Here is a 13835-nt window from a genome sequence, read left to right on the forward strand (position 1 = left end):
CAGAATTTCAGATTGTCTAAAATAACAATATACAAAACTCCTATATAGCCCATTTTAGGAACCGTTTTTCCTAACTGGTGCAAATTTTCCAGCAAAATGTGGAAGAAAGAGCAGGTCTAAAAAGAGCTATTAAATGTAATCACTATGCCAAGGTCCACATGATACAGATATATACTATAAAAAGACTGACATAGTCTACTCAAAAATACGTATCAGAGACATTTCTTTTGTTTATGTAAGCATTGCCTCTGTTCATCTACATTTATCTGAGTGATTAACTTAAAATGAAGAATCAGACTTTGACGTGCACCAGCTATTCTGATTTAGCAGTTGTGTATGTAAGCCTTATTCCTGGGAAATCCAATGAAAGATAAGTCCACAGAAATGAAAGAAGAGAAATGGGAATTAGCAGAATCTTAGGCAAAAAAAAACCCTGGAGATCTTGTGCATTTTGTGAAAGGAGGGATGAAATTATTCCTGGACCTCAGAGCTGAGAACAAATTCAAGGGACTATAGTCAGGGCAGCCAAGTGTGTTCCTGAAATCTGTTTTATTTCACACTGTGTATGTACTGAATGGTTGAGGGCATGGAGTACCAAGGATATTGTTTTGAGGGCAATTCTTCGCCAGTAAATAAGCAGCTCCTGCTTAGGCATAAAATTGTGCCAAATCATCTCCCTCTTTATAGAAGTGGAACAAAACACAGCATGATTTGTCTTTCACTGACAATTTATATTTTTTTTTACACAGGAAACACTCTAATATTTATTAAGAATGGATTTAAGAAACAGACACAAGACTCATTTCTGCTCTGTTGCAACAGAGGGTGAAGTTAACATCATGCACAAAGGCTGGCAGGCCAGAAGGTAGTTCTGTCACCTGATATTACAGATTTATGTAGAAAGAATATCTACATAAATGATCCTGACATATTTGTCAAATTTGGACTATTTTGACTATCTGTCAAAAGCCTCCAGCCTAAAGACTGAATTCTGACCTAGTACACACAATTATTCAACCTATGAATAGTTACTATTTTGCAAAACAGAAATCTGTAGGAAATTAATCTTAAAAATATACATATATGGTTTAAATTTATGTTTGCTGCTCTTTGGCAAGAAGAAAGAGTGATTTTTCATTTATAGCTTGGGGAAAAAACTCTTCCCTCTTTTCTCTTCCTACCACCTCTTGCCCCTCAAGGACATTAAAGATGTGTTTTCAATACAGAATGCCAGCTTTGCATGCACTCAGAGCCAAAATGCTTCTTAATATGACTAATATCCTTCAACAGATCTGCTACTCTAATGTAGCTTGTACAGATAAAAAAAGTTAAAATTCACCTGCCAATCTTTCCTATGCTTTTAGTGGTTGCAATTGTCAAGAGCAGGAAAATGAGTTAAAATCTGTTATATTTAAAATGACACTGTGATTCTGGTCATATCAAGTTCATCAGTTCTATTCAGTTATGTCTGTTTGGAGGTCACTGTCTGTCTCATTCATTAAAATGGCTTTCTAGTTTTCTGACATGATTCTCAATTAGTTAGGTGGGCAGGTAAACCATCTGACATCAAACAATGAACTATGTGCTTCCAAATATGTTTGCACAGCCACACATTACACTTTAGCAAGCTCTTTATGTTGACCTATTAATAAACCATAGTTTGAGGTTGAGAATAAAGTCTCAACTCAAAAATTAATTAGAAGTGTCCTGAACTACATGATCATAAGTCATTCAGCTATTAAATGATGAAGCACACAAGTTAACAGATAACCGCAGACATTTACTCCATCTTATTTCCATCTGTGGCTGTATTCATGATAAATTTAAAGTGACTATCTGTTGTTCATCTGGATAATGAGTCTCAGATTCAAATGACTCATACCTACAGCTGCTATATCACACTGGTTTGTATCACAATAGGCTCTTAATGAGTACACTGCTTTTGACATTCACCTGCTTCATTAATATACATTTGTATTTATCTAAATATTCTAATAAAACATACATTGAGTTACACAAATAACAATATTATCTGGGGACAAACTCTGCCTGCCTAACAGGGTGTATTATCCTTGACCTTTAAGTTTACCTTCATGACAACTTGCCTGTGATTTCAGATTCTTATAACAAGCACACCATATCCTAGAATTGGACCAAGCCACATTAAAATACCTGGGAGTTTAGAAACGTAATATAGAACTTGTCTCTAAATCTTGTCTACAGAGTTTTTCAGAACTAATAAGATGCTATTAAACATGAGACAAAAAATATTTTTCAGAAGTTATCCAGTGCACCCAGGTTAAGAGTATACTGCAGTGATTATAAAACATTTACAAGGAGTGGTAAACACTTTCAAGACAAAGCCTTCTACAAACCCATGATGAGAAACAACAATATTATCTAGAAAAGTGGATTCCTTTTTTTAATCTATGTTCCATTTGTAAGCTTATTCAGGTTAAATTGGTGGTGAGAGTTTCTGTGTTTGAATTCAATTTTATAAACTAATAAATGCAAGCAATAAAGCTCATAAACATATTCCAAAAGCAGTTTAATTTAAACATCCACTACCTCAGCTCTCCCACTGGCTGTACAGAAGTTGTCCTTCAAAACAGAAATGATCTCCACAGAACAGTTCTTGTATAAGTGAAAACTGATGATGCTCAGGGGCTGAACTGAATCAAAATGTATTAGGACTCCTTTTCGGTAATCTGTGGAACAGAAAAAAAGTTATATGTAAGTGCAGAGCCAGATTTGAATCCTTGGAGTACTCAAACCTTCTTGTACCGTAAAGGTTTTTTCCAACCTAAATGATTCTATGGTTCCATGTGGAGATCTGCTCATGTGACCCTCACGTTTCATTCCTTGTATGTTGGGGGTTTTTTTAACATGGCAACGTTGGTTGGCTGTATGCATTAAAACTGAGATACCTTTCTTGTTTCACAATGGATACAGGATTAAAAAGTGCTTTGTTTGTGCCTTGTTTCATGCCGTTAAGGGAAAAAACAGTGTTTTTTTACAAAAACAAATGAATAAAAAAGAAAAGAAAAAAAGAAAAAAGAATTAAGAGTTATTTTTATCTGCTACCCCATAAAGAAAGGATAGTACTGAGAAGAATGGAAGAGTTATAAATTTACATTACTAGCCTTTTGTGTTTATGTATATTCATCTATAATGAAAGGAATATGAAATAATTTCTGTAGTTTGAATTTAAACCATGTCATGAGCATTTTTCTAAAGATGCTTTCTCATATTACGTTTTTTAAAAAAACTTTTTCCAGATAACATGGAATTACAACTTTGTTGATTACTTCATTTTCAAATTACTCATTTGAAATTATGCTACAGGCATGCATCATCAGTGGGCTTATCATCCTAAAAAAATACAGCATAAGGCTTCCTTAAAATAATGATTGCTTGAACCAAAGTCTCTTCTATCTACATATCTAATCATTAAATTGGCAACAACAGAGAAATCACACCACTTTCAGTAGATTTGAACAATTGTTAGCATCCTCAATTAGAAAAGAAAAAAAACCCAACAAAAATAAACCCAAACAAACAACCAAGCAACCAGCCAAGCAATGAATGAAAAAACCACCACTGTTGTGATACTATGTGAGCTTTTGGATTAATTCACTTTCATATGAAGGCTGAAAAACAGCCTTTTACCTGCAGAAGTCTTTTTTAACTAAACAGTAAACAGTTATATCACCTTTCCTTTTTCCCAGCTTTTCTTGTACCCAACCAAAGTTATGTTCTCAGATGCTTCTTCTCTTGACTTTCACAACATTTTATCTTGATCAAAATAGTCACAGGAATGTCTTCCTGTTCCAAATTGTTCTCTACTTAAGATATTTTCCTGGGAATCAGTCAGCAGCTGGTAACTGCATCTACCAAATAATTTTGGATCTAGTTAAAACTAAACAAACAAACAAATTAAAGCCAATTAACCATCCTATGACCTGTCTCTGTCATTACCAGGAAATGTATAAGATGTCTTAAGTTCTTCTACCTAAGGCATTGTGGTAGAAATAACTACCAATTTCATAGCTGATGCACTTGAGAATTATGAAGGATGTTTCCTCACTTTATTGGCCTTGAAATTTGAATTGAAAAATTTACCCAGACCTTGTCTTTAGAAAGGCACTGAACTCATGGGCTGGAGAGTAGTTTTGACTTACATTGTGTATTACAAAAAAATCCAAACAAACAAACAAAGAAACAAACAAAAAAACCCAACAACAACCACAAAAAACCCCACCACACCAGTACAAGGCAGAAATTCTGATGTTGATCTCATTAACTTTTTGTAGACCAGCCTACAGGAAAAGAATTTACCTAACTGATATTACAATTCAGTCCCGTACTGCCTGAATGATTCAAAGCTGCATCTGCAGTTTAGCCACCCAGAGGAAGGCAAACTGCTCACCTTTTGTTAGATCTTTCCCACCTTGCAGAAAACAGTGAAATTTTATAAAAACTATTGTGCTGGCTTTGGCTGGGATAGAGTTATTTTTCTTCAGAGTAGCTGGCATAGTGCCATGTTTTGGATTTGTGCTGGAAACAGTGCTGGTAACACAGGGGTGTTTTAGTCATTGCTGGGCAGGGCTTGCACAGAGCCAAGGCCTTTGCTGCTTCCCAGACCACCCCACCAGTGAGTGGGCTACAGGTGCACACAGAGTTGGGAGGGGACACAGCTGGGACAGCTGACCCCAGCTGACCAAAGGGATATCCCATACCACATGATGTCATGCTCACCATACAAAGCTGGGGGAAGATGAAGGAAAGGAGGAAATGCTCAGAGCTATGACATTTGTCTTCCCAAGTAACTGTTGCACATGATGGAGCCCTGCTTTCCTGGAGATGGCTGGTTACCTGCCTGCTGATGGGTAGTGGTAATGAATTCCTTATTCTGCTTTGCTTGTGTGCACAACTTGCTTTACCTATGAAACTGTCTTTATCCCAGCCCATGACTTTTCTTACTTTTACTCTTTCAATTGTCTCCCCATCCCACTGTGACAGGAGCGAGAGAGTGGCTGTGTTAATCCAGCTAGGGTTAAAACATAACAGTTATTAAAAGAAAAAATACAGAAAACCAGTGTTGAAGCCACAGTATCAGAAGAGAGAGAATTAGATTTCACTTCCCATTCCCTTACAGTTTTTGTATGTTTTTAATCACTAACGATAACTATCTGTGTGGCTAAGTGTCCATGAGTAAGCCTAAAAATACACCCTTCTCACTGTCTAGTTGTTACCCAAATCACCGAGTGGTAAAAATACATGATCTAATAAATATTCAAAATTGTATTTCATGCACACCTTTGGCACTATCAGTAAGGAATGTCATCCAACCCTCCTGTCTTTCAAGCAGATTTCTTAGCAGCCATTTAGAGACACATCCTGAAAGGGATGAACCATTACTCATCCTTGAGAGCAGCAGCTTCAGCTGCCACCTCTGGCAGAAGTACTTCCACAAAAACACTATTTATTTCCTATGACTAAAATATGAGATTCTCCAATCAGCACCTGAATATTGCAGACCTCAGCCACAAATCATCTCATTTACCTAAAAAATAAGAAAGGCGCTAGATATTTCTCTGAATGGAATGGATCCTGTAGCCTTGTGAATAAGATATCACCACTGCTGTATAACAGGCCATAGTCTTTGTAATAACTTTGCAACACCTCAAGACCAGGGCTTCTCAGGTTTACTTTGTCTGAACTTGTTTTACCTAGCTAAACTTTGTTATAACTGATAGAGCTGTAACAACAACTTTCAAAATTACCAGGAAACTAGGACCGTTTCATTTTGCTTTTTCTTATCCTTATATGGTACAATTTTCGTACAGGTAGTAGTAACAAGTAGTTATTCCATGTATAATTTAATATTTATGACTAACATAATGACATTACATAGAGGAATATAGCCATGGTATGACAAAAGAGACCTTGAAAATGGGGTCACAGGATGCAGTGTAGAGATGGGCAGGCACACAATGACAAAAGAAAGGACACAGGCTGATGATGGAGACTCAATGGCTATAAACAACCCATTAATAGTCAGCTAAGGAGGTACAGACCTGGGAAAATCAGTTTTACAGGCAACAAAAAGAGCAAAGTACATGTGTCTAATATACATAAGGTGTGTCATAAATAGTAAATCCACATTAAGCATGCACTTGAAAACCAGTGAACAAATAGCAAGTTGTGAGCATGTTTGCAAATATAAAAATGTCCCTATGTAAGTCTTAGATAACAAGGAATAAATCAACCACATGAGTCTCAGTGAAGGACCCAGGATGCTGACAACTAGCTGTATCCTCTCCCCAGACTGAAGCCAACCTTTGGATCCAGAAGGCGCTGAAATATCAAACTTAAACTGTAGAAGTGGTAAATATCAGGAGTGTGTGCCGCAAAATTTCAACAACTTCTGAAATATTTTATTTATTTTCTATTTCTTTCTTTTTTCTGTAATAATAAGAATTATTCAAGTAGATGAATAAGATTTAAATGATACTAACAATAAATTATTGAATTAACATATCAGGTGTGGGGTTTTTTGGCCCTAAAAATATCTTGACCACCAAAGTTCCACTTCCTTGCAGCACCTTTTGGAACTAATTCCTAGATGTTATTCAGTTGATCAGTCATTTGCCTGCAAAGTTTACAGCTGCACATGGGAAAGGAAGGCATTGCCCTTAATAGGCAATGGGGTGGTCGTAGTGGAAACTAGAAAGAGAGATGGAAATTCTCTGTTGAAATAATGCCAAATCACTTATCTTAATTATGATTTGCACTTAACTTTTCTGTTTCCTTGAGTTTCTTTCTCTTTCATAAATTACAGAGGTATAAATCCATTATAAGTATGAGTGTGTGTGTGTACAATATTAGCTATTGCTGTGTGTTCATACATATCCATATGCCTATACATTAATATTTTCCTTTTTAGACTGATTTAACATGAAGTACCAGGAATAATTCATCTAGGTTTTTTTAAATATTAATGGTCACAGATTTCATTCTTTAAAACATATTTTTTAAAAATAAAAATAAAACTTATTTTTAGCTTTGAACTGAACATTAAAAAAATTGTGCAAAAAATGTTGCACAATAACATGATAGTACAATGTGTTAAAAGGAAAAGAACCACAATTTATTCAACCTTCTTATTAGATAGAAACATCTGCACATCACTGAATTCCACAGAAAGTAGGCTAGCCATTAGGTTTCAGTAACTGGAAGAAACAATAAATTACAGCTTTTACTTTTACAGCCCATTACACCCAAAGGTCTAAAACCTTTCTGTGGTTATTTGCAAGCCTCAGAGTACTCCAGCTGCAGTGTCTTACACCTTCCAACTTTCTGTGACTAATAGATGCTATACTATAGAGTGAACAGGAAATTAAGAGAAGAAGAGAGGTGTAAAATCAGTATCCACAGAAAGGCTATGCAGGAAGACTGTGAAGAATAGCTCACTGTAGGGCTATGCAGTCTCGCAGTGACCCTCAGACAAGACAGGTTACATTCTCATTAATGACCATTTAAGAATCAGTGAATTTTTATATGTTAGAAAGGGGAAGCAGTGCTAAGGTTATTAAATATTGTGGAAAGGCAAGGTAGGAAAGGGAAATAAAGACATAATAGGTTTGGGGAGATACTTGATGGAGCCCTGCCATAGTTAGCCAGGAAAAATAGCTTGAGAGATGTATAGATCTTTCTCCCAGTTTTGACCTCTTAGAGGAAAGTTATGCCCCTTTCAAATTTTAGTCTGTGTAGAGGCACAATATCCTTCGTGTTTCCTTGAAGTATCCTGGCAATTGACTCACCTTTCTGCATTTATTAAACCAATCTACTGCTTCTGGTACAGCACGGTTCAGAAAAACAGTTACCTTTTGCTCACCTCCCTATTCAGTAATTCCACTTTTCTTCTTGAAGTGTCTACATCAGATCTTCCTCCCACTTCATTTAGTCTCTTTCCTATTATGAAAAATGGGCCCACAGTTCCTAGCTAATGTCAGGATAACATCAGCTCTATGGAAGAAAGAAGCTTCTCTAAGAAATTTAATGCCTCCTATATTGAACTGGAGAAAACTCCGGGCATCTTTAGACAGTTAAAGTGCGTCTCGCTATTTGTGTCTATACTACAGGCAAGAGGTTCCCACTGTGCAACTAAGGCTACCTGATGACTGCAAGGCAGGCAGCATCATCCTCAGCAAACACAGTTTCCATTAATATCAAAGACAGTTGTGCTCCTAAATGTCCTCTGGAAGGCCTTGTACTGTAGGTTGTAGTGAAGTATATGCTTGCTACAAAAAAAAACCCCAAGTATTTCCACTGCGTATGTGTGTTTCAAGACTGCTTTTGAATTCTTAATGCACTGTTTTCCATTTAGCATTTTTTTCTTCTGCTTTTCTGCTTCAATCTGTTTCTGGTACTCTACAGTCTTCACAGGTGAAGATTAAAAGAGAATATGAGAAGAGACACAGAGAGTAGGCATACCAGGAAATCTTAAAGGCAAGAAATTGCTCCTCAGGCTCTTTATCAAGCATACTTGTCATTACACAGGTTGTCATATTTCAGCCCATGCCTTTTAAAGGACAAAATAGTTTAAAATAGAGCTTAAACACTTAAAACTACTCCATCAGTTAGTAATTTCTCCCATCTTACATATCTTTTAATTTATGCTTTGAATTTATTCATATAGGAATCAAACATATACCACATATCTTAATGGAACATAAGCAAGGATTCTTACTGACTTTTTAGAAGCGTGAAAACACTTCTGTATGTGTGTAATGGCAATAGTTTGGTCAGCTCAAAGGAAGCTGAGTCTAATTCCAAACTTAAATGAAGAAGAAAATTATTCCACTTAGAAACTGAAATCCAAATCTTGCAGTGGTGAGAAATTGCCATTTACAGGTACAAGGCAAGGAGGCACAAGGTAATGATGTATATCCCATAGTGAGTGTCAGGCTGTGATCCTCACTGATTTTTAGCCTGTTCACTGTAGTTAATAGACTTGACCCATTTATAAAGTCTGTGTATCTAACAATTTCTTTCAAATATATGCATACTCTCTGGAGCTTAATAATTTAAAATAATTAATTTATCAATACATTTTTAGTCTGGTAGACATAAATGGAGTGTTATTCAAGTTTTTAAATATATAGCAGCAGGTTCGCCTTTAATTTTAAAGGATGTCTTGATATTCACCAGTACTTTTGTACTGTCTACCGGCATATACCTTCCTTCTACAGGCTACAGAAACAGTAGGCATGATCCCAGAACAGTCCTTCTTCCCCTCCTGCATTATAAGACGATAATAATTATGTTGGCTGTTATATCTGTAACACCTAGCACTGGTGTTGTCCACAATGTATCATGTTTTTTTCACAGTAGAAGAAAATGTCCATTTTCCAGAAGGAAAAACATGGAGAGATTTGAAAACATCTGAAACGTCACCAGCGGCTAATGCCAAAAAAGACAAAGGTTATAAATAGCATTTCCAGTACACTGTAGCGTTCAGTAATGGAAGAACCCAATTGCTTAAATGCAGAATTTGAAAGAACACAATTCTTCAGCAGGAGATAATTCCTGGCCTTATACAAGAAACTCTGAGGACACACACTCAGCCTCAAAAGATCATTTGCCCAGTGAGCAAATGTTTGTACGTGGTGTGATATTTAGTTTCTCTTTCCTGTTTCTCTAGCATCAGGCGAGAAGCCTGTAGAAGGTGAATAATACAGGGCTGTGTGCTTTAGTTTGGGTTTTTACCCTAAGCCCTAACTAATGTTGTAACTTTGTGATTTTATGTGATGCTGATGTAAGCAGCCAAAAAGGTAGTCTTGTTAAAAAAGGGAAATTAATAACAAAAGAAAATGTCTGCCTGTCTGGGAGCTGTGAGCCTGGGAACTAGGTCTTAGGACCAGAAACATCCCTGAAAATTGCATCTGGCCTCTTTGAAGTACAAGCGGGAAACCTAGAAATGGGTGACAACCTGAGATACTATCAGTAAGTGCAAAACCCAAGAAACTGTAATGGCAACTTACTGTCTGAAAAAGTGGAAGCAGTCTGGAGAAATAAAATTGGGCTGAAAGAACAGAAACACCATTACCTACTGGCTGTCCCATTTGGAGAATAGACACTAACAGCACCTAGTGGCTGCTCAAAGTGGTCATATCCTACACCCTCTTGTGTCTCTACAGTATAAAAAGGACTTAATTTTTATCCAAAATGGAGACTCTGTGAGAACTTGCCATGCTGTACTTACTTTTACTTTCCTAAAAAAATCTGAATTCCATACAAACTTTCTACAAGATCTTGGACTCTCACTGGGGATGCCTGACTGACGCCAGACTCCATTATGTGGAACATTTTTTAAGTGAGACTCTGTCTGTTACCATATTGGTCCCTGCATCAGGCCCACTTTTGAGGTTGGTTCAGTTTGTTATCCCACCTCTAGGATGGTTGGGTCCCTCTTCATGACCTTCGTTTGACCTTCCCTTTGAGATGGTTTGGCCTTTTCTGAAATCTAACTCACTTGACACCAGTGATATATATCCATATAGGTGATCTATCATAAATTTACCTGCTGTTATATCAGTGATGTTACTTCATTAATGATACATTTGTAGTTATATGTAAGAGTTATTTGTTATGATATTGCTTGTTGCTATATGATTGATTGCTGCTATTACTGACTGCTGCCATACTCAATAGATTGATAGTATATTGACTGCTGATACTAATTTGTAATAGCTGTATCAATATATATTCACTTTATTATCATTCATATATTTGCTGCTGGTGGTTTGTGTGCTATTTGTGATACTCTGTAATAAAGCAGAGAAATTTAGCGGGTAAAAGTCTCCATCTCTTTATATATTAAGGAACCCTACAAACCTATGGTAGCAACCTCTATATATGCACAGGCTGGGTAACCCTTTACATTGTGACAATGCTACTGAGATTAGTGTCACATTTTTTTCAGGCATATTGTCTTGACACAGTGTAATCTACCCTAAGTGCCCTGTCACGGAACTTGGCTTGCTCCAACACAGTAACAATGCGGGTACACTGACAGAGGAAGGAAACTGTGAACATATTCATTGGCCAAAGCTGTTACCAAACACCACTCCAACTGAATCTTCATGATCACAGACAAGGCCGTGTTGCTGCACCTTTCTACCACAGATGATGTTTCTGCTGGCACTTGCTGCTGTGTCACTGTCAGTAAAATATTACCTTTTGGAAAGCGCACACTGTCATTACTGGTTGCCAATGCAAGTAATCATCTCATGATAAACTCCTCTGAGCTCAACTTCTGTTACATCTGTTTGGTCAGATTCTTTTTTAATTGTGGCAAAGTACTTATTTTCAAGTCTAATTAACAGAATGCTTTCTTTCACCTTTGTAACCAAAGACACATTTTCACAGATGTATGTCACTTTCTAGGCGGAAAGACAGGATTATGACTAATTCTTTCTCTTTTTTTTTCCCCTTTTCTTCTCTTTTTTTTTTGGGGGGGGGGGTTTGGTTTTTTTGGTTGTTTTTTGGTTTTTGGTTGTTTGTTTGTTTTTTTTTTTTTGACTCATCAGGTACCCAAAAAGGTGGATCAGTCTGCAGTGAAGACTCAGTGAATCTTGTTTATCAGAAGTCCTGGTGAATAGCCACAGTGTAGCAAACTGAGTCTGTTTCAGCTGGGTTATTCCCATCCGGTTTGTTTGTAATGCTTCCAGTAAGTGTAACTTAATACTACTAACATGTCTGAGTAAATGTCTTATTATATAATACAAGAAACCATAAAACGTTTTATAAACATTTCCAGACAACAGACCTTGTGAAGGTTATTATTTTCTATTTGAAGACAGGGAAATCAAGAAACAGTAGTTTTCAAGGCAACATCTTAAAAAAAATGCTTGAAATCACCTGGGGTTTTAAGATACTGAGTTTGAAATGCTTTAGTACTATCCTGATTTTTTAATATGTCAAGCACCTGCAGCTCTCACTGCCTTTAACTGCTGTTCTCTGTGTTGAGCGCACCTCAGAACAAAACTCTGTGGTAGGTAACAAAATGAAGACACCCAAACTTTCTGCAGATACTTGTAAATGTGGACCTCCTAAGTGATTTGCAGAAAGTCAAACAGTGAGTCACTGTCTAAAAAATAAAAGAAATTAAGTCTCCTGCCTGTCACTGTACTTTACTTCGGAAACGTGCTGCTTCTCAGATAGTAGAATTCCTTCAGTTAGAGTGGTCTAATGGAGCTGCAAGGAAAACAGCACTATTTAATAAGTTGCTACAAGAGAATAGGTAATTCAGGAATAAAGATCAGACAACACACAGTGCCTGTAACTAAAAACCAGTAAGGGCAAAAGGTAACTGAACTGTTCTCTCATCCAGACAGAGGTACTGAGTGGTAGCATCACAGTAACTGCAGAGTGAAGGGGGCTCAGCTGCTCAATAGTGGCCACTGTGGCTTTGCTGTGTCACTCAGAGCATTTTCTACTCAAGCCATGGTAAAAGTGAGAACTGACACATAGGTGCCACAGTTCTGTGCAAATTAAATACAGGTGGAGTAAATAAGATAAAAATCAGACATTTTAGAGCCAGTCATATAAGAATTTAAGGAATATCAGCAGAGTACATTTCTTTGTTCATGAAGTGGATGTTCAGGGAGCAGATATGTGCTCTGAACACTTTAAAGATAGAAAAATTGCTTCCTAAAAATATCAGTTTAATTAAAGCCATGTTGAAATTGTGATAGTCAGAGTGAGCTGGTTTGGACCAGATCTCAGCTTTAGAACTATTAAAGGATGAATACCAAAGACATTCATTTGTATTAAAAATGTTATCGCAACACACAGAAACATCTGCACACATTCCTTTCATTGCTTCCTTAATGGCAGCCCAACTGACTGGACTAATGACTGAAGGCCCCTCCATCACCCTGAGACCATTAAGTGCCCACAGTTGTCCTCTTGCTCCCCTTCCCACATTGCCCTGTGCTTCAAGTCCCTGTTAGGTTGCAGCTACTGCAACTGTCTGTCCCAGAGAGCCCATTAGATCTTTTTTCTCCTCATTCCTGGTGTTCCTTTCTGTTCTCCTTCCCTTCCTCCATTTCTCCTTCCTTGCCTCTCTCCATCAACCTTAGAAATTCAGCTCTAATAGGAGCTAAAGTAAAAAGGGAAGGAAAAGGATACATGTGGAAAGAATTCTTTATAGATTCAGATGAAGGTGTCTGGTTCAGCTAGAGCACATGCCAGCATCTCCATGTTCTTGTCACGATTTACCTTTTTTTTTTTTTTTTTTTTTTTTAATTTCTCAGTGGCTTCCAAATCAACAATGCTCTTCCTGTTAGTTCTGAAACACTCCTGAATATTCAGACTTCCTTTGATATGTTATTAAAAAAGTCATGTTACTAGTGCATGGAGAAATATTATTAAGTACAAAGGTCTCTCCAGTCCACCTTCTGACACAAATCATAACAATATTTGTAATATTAGTCTGCTAACAACATATAAACTGCTCAGAGAACAACAGGCTGGTCTGCCTCACCTTGGTCTCTGAGAAGGTAATGGAACAACTAATCCTGGAAACCATTTTCAGGCACATGAAGGACAAGAAAATTATCAGGAATAGTCAGCATAATTTCACCAAAGGGAGATCGTGCTTGGCCAGCTTGATAAAATGAAATGACCTGGTAGAGGTAGGGAGAGCAGTGGGTATTTTCTACCTGGACTTCAGTAACACCATTGATACTGTCTGCCGTAAGATACTCATAGATAAGCTGGATGTATGGGCTGAATGAGAAGACAGTGAGGTGGATTGAAAACTG

The 13835-nt window shown here is 37.1% G+C and overlaps 1 protein-coding gene across 4 annotated transcripts in view; it reads right to left on the bottom strand.

The window, feature by feature from the left end:
- CNTN5 (contactin 5) overlaps nt 1–13835 on the bottom strand; it is a 678106-nt gene that overhangs the window by 479079 nt on the left and 185192 nt on the right. For 3 of the 4 annotated variants that reach the window (XM_055802998.1, XM_055802996.1, XM_027777047.2), the window contains exon 2: nt 2569–2708. The exons of the other annotated variant lie outside the window; for it this stretch is intronic. The gene's annotated coding sequence lies outside the window, so the exon portion shown is untranslated. The remainder of the gene's footprint in view (nt 1–2568; nt 2709–13835) is intronic. 4 annotated transcript variants of the gene reach the window in all.

The sequence above is a fragment of the Falco peregrinus genome, chromosome 4, assembly GCF_023634155.1.
Source record: "Falco peregrinus isolate bFalPer1 chromosome 4, bFalPer1.pri, whole genome shotgun sequence".
In the NCBI taxonomy this organism is placed as follows: Eukaryota; Metazoa; Chordata; class Aves; order Falconiformes; family Falconidae; genus Falco; species Falco peregrinus.